This window comes from Arvicanthis niloticus, chromosome 14 (genome assembly GCF_011762505.2).
Source record: "Arvicanthis niloticus isolate mArvNil1 chromosome 14, mArvNil1.pat.X, whole genome shotgun sequence".
Taxonomy (NCBI): Eukaryota; Metazoa; Chordata; class Mammalia; order Rodentia; family Muridae; genus Arvicanthis; species Arvicanthis niloticus.
In genome coordinates, this window is record NC_047671.1 from 47,909,457 (window position 1) to 47,917,220 (window position 7,764).

The 7,764-nt window shown below is 43.6% G+C and overlaps 1 pseudogene across 1 annotated transcript; it reads right to left on the reverse strand.

The window, feature by feature from the left end:
• Positions 1–1,887: 1,887 nt before the first annotated feature.
• Positions 1,888–4,414, reverse strand: LOC117719961 (polyadenylate-binding protein 1 pseudogene; annotated as a pseudogene). Its single transcript, XR_013103750.1, has one exon. The product of XR_013103750.1 is annotated as a polyadenylate-binding protein 1 pseudogene (transcript).
• Positions 4,415–7,764: the final 3,350 nt, after the last annotated feature.

Genomic DNA, 7,764 nt, shown 5'->3' on the forward strand with positions numbered 1-7,764 from the left:
GTTTGCTAATTTCAAGTCTGTTTAAAGTCTTAATGATGAAACATTTCTTGAGTCTAGGGGACAGCTTTGGGGATGAACTTGGGAGACAGTAAGGCCACTGGGGAGTGATAAGACAGCAAAGGCAAAGGCAGGGAGAGCAGGTGAAACTGTAAGCAGGATCCTGTTGGCAGATCAATGTCTCAGGGACAACCAGGGTCTGCTTGGATGTCTTCTTTTTAAAAAGGAGTCACCCTGCAAATCTGCCATTTAGCAACCTTCAGTGAAGACATTACCCTCATTTAAAAACAGTATCTCTAAGAATAATATCTTGAGTAAAGTCTGAATATGGATGTTTCAGCATCAAATGATAAGTGAGGAAGGCTCTCCAAAAGCAGAATGGTAGCTATTGTATGCTGAGCACCCACTATGGCCCAGAAAAGAAGCCAGTTCGATATTTCATTGTATCACACCAGGATTGCTATGAGGCACAGAGTCACCTTCTGATACACAGCCAATGTCCTGTTACCATGTTCTATGACCCTAGTAGGCTTTAAAGCAAGGGTATCAGAAGATAGACTCTTGGAAAAGCCCCTACAAAGGTCCAGGAACTCTTGGGAAATACAAAATGGAAGTTCAGCAGTTCAGGGGAACTCCTGGCCTTCATTTCCTGACATCCTTACTTCACTTGTATTCCCATTCTCTCTCTCCTCTCTTCTCCTCTCCTCTCCTCTCCTCTCCTCTCCTCTCCTCTCCTCTCCTCTCCTCTCCTCTCCTTTCTGTCTCTCATTCTCTGTTTCTTCTCTCTCTCTCTCTCTCTCTCTCCTCTCCTCTTTCTCTGTCTCTTTTCTCTCTCTCTCCTCTCTCTCTCCCTCTCTCCCCTCTCCTCTTTTCTGTCTCTCATTCTCTATCTCTTTTCTCTCTCTCTCTCTCTCTCTCTCTCTCTCTCTCTCTCTCTCTCTCCCTCTCTCCCCTCTCCTCTCCTTTCTGTCTCTCATTCTCTGTCGCTTTTCTCTCTCTCCTCTGTCTCTCTCTCCTCTCCTCTCCTCTTTTCTGTCTCTCATTCTCTTTTCTCTCCTCTCTCTCTCTCTCTCTCTCTCTCTCTCTCTCTCTCTCTCTCTCTCTCTCCTCTCTCTCTCTCTGTCTTGCTTTCTCTTGCTATTGCTCTCCCTCCCTTCCTCTCTTTTTTCTTTCCTTCTTCCCTTCCTCCACTCCCATCTAGAGACTCTAGCCTAGATCCTCAGCTCAACATTCCTCTGGGTCTTCCCATATACTACCCTGGAGTGATTTCTCCTACAGGGACCATGTCACTGTTGTATAGATAACATTTGTTTCCAGCACCAATGCTGGTTCCAGGCAAATGGTGATGGAGTTAGTGAGTTACACATTGGCTTGGTGGATGTGTATATGAACATGGCTTATTCGGACTATATCTGCAGCCAGTTCTAAACAGCTTCTATATCTGTGATCTGCTACTCAAAACTGTTCTTTTTCTTGTGTTCTCTTAATCTCATTTAAATTTCTACTCTATGCCTACCATTTAAGCATCTGTTCCAGCCTCATTGCTGGATAAAAAGAGAGAGGTTCTTCTGTGCCTCCCTCCTCCCACCAGTGGAACTTAAAGAGGTAGAGGGCTCTTGGCTATGTCCTCCTGTGTCTTTGTCTCCTGTTGTCTCAGTTTCCACAATTGTATTTTCCACCTAACAGGAAGCAAGCCTGGGGCCCTGGGGGTCATAAAATGAATAATTTGCATTCCGTGAAAGATTAAGACAAAGTCCAGCCAACTTGGGATCTTATACCATCAGTATGCAAATTAACTGTCCCCCACCCTAATACATATTATTTGGCACAAGACTAAGTCATCTAGTTGTTCTTTATTCTAATATATAATTTAATATAGAGTAATACAAAGAAAATGATAGAGCACATTATCCCTACCTAAATAACATCTGATTTTTTCCACTGTGTAAGTTTTTATTAAAGAATTTTATAATTCAAATTATGTTTCCTTGCTCAGTTATCAATTCTGCTATTAGAACTAACATTTTGAGCTATTCAACAATAAAGAATTACAAAATTAAAAGGATGCTCTAAATGTTTCTACTTTGCTGAAAATGCTTTTTCTGGGGTCTACAAAGCATTGGTTTGTAGATTCTACTATTTCTGTTGATGGGGAGGGGTTGCTGTTTTTAAATCAGGGTAGGCTTAGATACTAGACCTGACATTTGCTCAGTACATAAAGTTCAAAGTTTCCTTTCCTTTTTTATTTATTTTATATTTTACTATTTTTTTAAATAATATTTATGGTTTTTTTTCAATGTTTAGATATTTTTCTTCTGCAAAGTGTGAGTTTCTGTTTTGAGGTCTCTGATCAGTTTAAATAGTTGGGACACCAGAGGTACTGCCAACAGCTTTCTGGGCAGCCTCTTTAGCTTGGTGAGTTTGGAGTACGGCCACAGCTTCCTCAGCCCTAGAACACAGAGACTCTGGAGACTCGAGCACATGAAGTGGTTCTGAGTTATCAATCTCCAGCAACATGCCCGTGATCTTACCAGCCAAAGTCGGGTGCATAGCTTGGATGAGAGGAAATAGCCTTTCATCCAACATTTGCTTTTGCTCTTGAGGAGCAGTTACTAACATGGAAGCAGTCCGAGGTTCCTGACCCTGCATGTGAACAACCGGCTGTTGCACCAGCTGGGCATTAAGATGCTGCTGGGAGTTACAGACTCCGGCGGCATACTTAAAATGTGGAATCGAGCGAACGGGAGTAGTAGTTGCAGCTGAAGACGCTGGGGCAGGACGTTGACCTGTTGTCTGTGCTGATGTGTTAGTAACACGATGTGCTGCCATGACTTGAGGAACATGTGAAGAACTTGGTCTTATGGTAGTAAATGATGATCTAGGAACAGCTGGGTGGATAGCACCAGGCACATCAGGGAATGGATGAGGCCGGGAACCCTGAGCAGTCCAGTGAGCACTTGGCCTTGGTTGAGCAATTTGGCTAGGGCAGCATGGAACACAGTTCTGAGTCTGTGGGACAGCGGCCACAGAATAACCAGAAAGCGCTGGTTGGTAGGGGTGGATAACAGGGGTCGGCCCAGATCGTACGCTTGCCAATCTTTGAATATATTGGTTAGTGAGGTGAGCCTGACGCTCCTCTTTGCGCTGGGCTAAAGCGACATAAAGTGGTTTCGTGGCCACAATTCTCCCATTCATTTCTGAAACAGCTTTTGTGGCTTCTTCCGGGGAGGAGAAACACACAAAACCGAATCCTTTACTACGACCACCCTCTGTCATAACCTTTGTACTAGTGATTGTTCCAAACGGAGAAAATTCTTTCTGGAGACGTTCATCATCAATACCATCATCAAGATTTTTCACATAAAGGTTAATGCCCTGGTGTCTGATGCTCGTATCCTGCGTCACCTGTTCAAATTTGCGCTTGAGTTCGAGGTGGCGGTCCACTTTTTTCTGAGCTCGACCAACATAAATGTGTTTTCCATTGAGTTCCTTTCCATTCATTTCATCCACTGCTTTCTGCGCATCTTCGTGCCTTTCAAAGCTGACAAACCCGAATCCTTTAGATTTCCCAGCTTCGTCGGTCATGACTTTCACACTGAGGACCTGTCCAAACCTGCCGAAGAGACCATTCAGGGTCTCATCATCCATGCGGTCCCCAAAGTTCTTGATGTAAACGTTGGTAAACTCCTTGGTCCTCGTTCCAAGCTCTGCTTCTCGTTCTTTCCGAGACTTAAACCGTCCAACAAACACTTTGCGGTCATTCAGAAGCATCCCGTTCATTTTCTCGATGGCTCTTTCCGCTGCCTCCTCTGTCTCAAAATGTACAAATCCATGGCCTTTGGAGCCATTCTCATCGCAAACCACCTTGCAGGAAAGGATATTGCCAAAAGCAGAGAATGTATCACACAGTGCTTTATTATCAATGGTCTTGTTCAAATTTTTAATGAATACATTGCCTACTCCACTCCTGCGAAGTGATGGATCACGCTGAGACCACATGATGCGGACCGGCTTGCCTTTGATGACATCAAAATTCATGGTGTCCAAAGCGCGCTCTGCATCAGCAGGATGCTCAAAGTTCACGGAAGCATAGCCCAGGGAGCGGCGTGTGATCACATCCCTGTATACCCGGATGGAAAGGATGGGCCCAACGGAGCTGAACTTCTCATAGAGCATCGCCTCGGTCACATCAGGGTGCAGGTCCCCCACATAGAGCGAGGCCATGGGACAGCCTGGGTCGCTGGAGTTCATCTGGGCACTGCAGCCTGTGGGGCCTCAGGCCGCCACCTTCCTGTAAGAAGAACAGGGCCAGCGCTGGGCTGGGGCGGAGACAGGGGCGGAGCGGGCAAGCGCAGAGGATCAAAAACAAAGGGGATGAAAACCTCCCCAACGGCTGGCCGCAGAGCCCTAGGACTACAGAGCCTGCGCTGGGCGCGTGCACGGTACAAGGTACATGCTGCCCTGGGGGCGAGCCTGGCTGGCTGGAGGACAAGGACTGTCCACTTGAAGGTGTGGGCCAGTGGGGTCTCTTCTGGACCCTGCTAGGAGAGGGTGGACACGTGGGCCTCAGATGCCTCACCTCATTATTTTATAAGAAAGAAAGAAAGAAAGAAAGAAAGAAAGAAAGAAAGAAAGAAAGAAAGAAAGAAAGAAAGAAAGAAAGAAAGAGGAGAGAGAGAGAGAGAGAGAAACAAAGAAAGAAAATAACAAAATTAAAACTCAACCCCAAAGGAAACACTGAATTTTTTTAAGTTTTTGCAGAATTAGGACATTTTTATATTTTTTATTTTTGTCTTGTTAGACTGTTGAGACTTATTTTTAAAGACAGCTTCTCAATCTGTAATCTAGGGTATCCTGGAACTCACCATATAGACCGGACAGTCCTTGAACTCGTGGTGGTCTGCTTGCCTTGGCTGCTAGGAGCTGGAGATATTTTTAGACAATACATGTGTGTTCCAAGGCCAAAAGGCAATCTGTAGTCTCCACACTAAGCATCAGGGAGAAAGGGACACTTTGGGTATTTTTTAAAAATAAAATGTTTATTGGATCATAATGTTTCCATTTTCAATTTTTACTATCATGGGCTTAGAACGATGTATTGTACAAGATCATCCTTTGTTAGGAGATGGTGCAATTCATTTCGACTGTTGCAGGTAAGGACAGATTGGAGACCGGGAAGTAGAACACTTGAATTTGTAAAGCACACTGGTAAATGTCCCTCGGACTGATTCTGGTTTCCCAAAAAGATAGTGAATCACCACCAACTGTGCTGATTATGGCTCCTTCTATCTCACAGAGACACAAGTAATTTAATATCCAGAATCAATCAGGGTACATAAATTAGAGGTTATCGAAGTAACTAATTAGGTAAAGGCACTTGCCAGTGCAAACATAACAACTCGAGTTCAGTCCCTAGAACCAACTGCAGAATGGAAGAAACAACTCCTAAAAGTAGTCCTCTAATCCCCCCATACATACTGTGGCACGCATGCACCTACACGAGTGTGTGTGCACACACGCGCACGCGGGCACACACACACACACATCATATATAGAGACACATTAATACTAAAAAAAAAAAATCTTTAAAGAATTAAAAATTAGTTGATTGCCTCATGGTTCCTGTGGATCAAAGAAAGATAGCCTGGAAAGAAAGATGAGAGACAACCAAAGTGATGGACCTTTATGGAGTTGGCGCCTGGTTGAACTCTGCTGCTCATCCATCCCTCTAGGCCTCCTGAGCAGGAGGCTGTTGGCAGAATCAGCTCTTTGCAGTATGGCCTCATTTTCCTGTTTCACAGCAGCAGGAGGCTTCCCTGAGTTCTCCGCCCTCTGCTCAGGCAGACCAAGCATAGCTTGCTTCTTCAAACCCAGCAAGGGAAATTCCCTTACTAAACAGGCATTACAGCCTCTGGTATTGTGATCAGAAATATCCTGTAATATATATCCTGGAATCTATTCCGTTAATTAGAAGCAAGCCAAGGTCTCATCCTCATTGAACAGTAGGATTGCACAGGCATGAACCAAAGGAGGGAAGAGTCCTGGGGCCATCTCAAAGTGGCCTCAAAGCTGTGAGGACACAGATGTCTCAGGTCAACAGGAGAAGCATTAGTGGATAACCTGAAGGACATAAATTCAGTTTGATGGAGGCATCTTTGATGAAAAAACATAGCTATTTTCCTTTAAATAAAACAGATTACTCACAGTTTGAACAAACCAGGTAGGGAAAGAACCTAATTTATCTCCATTTGCAAGAGAAAGTCTTGCAGATTTTATAGAGAACAATGACACAGGCCAGAAGACAGGAAAGAAAATATCTGCTCAGTTAGGCCATGCTTTCTGAGGGAAAGGTGGCTGAAGTGGAGGTAAAGCAGTTAGTTTTTTTTTTTTTTTTAAACCTCATTTACTATCAAGTTGCCAAATATTACAATCTTCTTTTACCAAAGCTTCACTTTAATCTCAAAGATAAACATGTTACTGGTCCTGCTACCTTGAACACCTAGAGTCCCAAAGGATAGAAATTAAGTCACTTTTAATTAAGTCCCTTCTTCACATAAAATCATTCCATGGTATTTTTTTCTGGCACTGTTATGTTTGGCTACTTAGTATAACTCTAATGAGGGTGTTAGCAAATTGTACAGATACACTAGTGAGGTTCAAGTCATTGAAACAGTAAAGGGAAAAAAATCAATTTCCTGCCCCCGAGTCCTTCCTTTTAATTAGAGCTAGGAGAACCTCCGCATAACACACTTATTTTTAATAATGTTGCTTTTGCGGCATGTTTATTCATTCTGTTATGCTTAATGGGGTACGTTTTACAGATGTTAAGATGACGTTTCAAGATGCCTTGAAGGGACAATGGGAGGATGCGGTTTGACAACAAAGGGTTTCACAGCACTGAGGCCTGTGGGTGGCAGTTGGGTTGTTGAGATATGAGATCCTGGGCTCTGGGTAGGGATAGTGCTGCATGTGCTTGTGTTCTTGCCTGAGCATCCTTGATGGTTGGCTTTCCCAAATGCTTATTGTGCTTACTGCATCATTTGTTTTCATTTTCAAGAGTGTTTTAGAAGCTGCAGGATGGTTATAGAGCCATTACGGTTTCTAGCTATAACGGTTATTACTGCCTGTGGAAATTATACGGAAGAGGAACAAACGAGTAAATAAAAATCCCTCTTCTGCACCCTTTCTCTGCATGTGCATTTCCATCCCTTGCACTAGGGGTCCAGCTCAAGGTCAAGTTCAGCATCCCTGTCCCCTCTCATTGTGATTTATAACCAGTGCATCTCCCAAGAAGGGCTCCATGAATTTTGGGATATAGGTGAGCCACCACCAGTGGAAATTAAGGTTGACATATTTATTTTGAAGGGCAGCGTCAAGTTAATGACCCAACAAATTTCCTGACATATTAATGTAGTTTTCTCATCGTTCAAATGAGGTGACAACCCAATTCTATACTCAATCCAGGGGAAGCCAGCATACTAAAGGAAAGCATGATACCTTCTAGGGGACTGGAAAAACAATCCACATTAGGGGAACAGAATTAGTTCTAACTGTATTATTAAGTACTACAAATCACTCTCTTGGGCCCAGTATGTTAAGCATTCACAATTTCCAACCTGCTTATGTTTCCATTTCTAATATCACACACAATATGAAAGAGAGAAGTCTTACTATTTAAAGCCATGATTTTCATAATGCCTGTGTGCACACATCAAAACCAAAACAAAACAGAAAACATAGGCACCATCACGCCGAGCACCTTGTAGG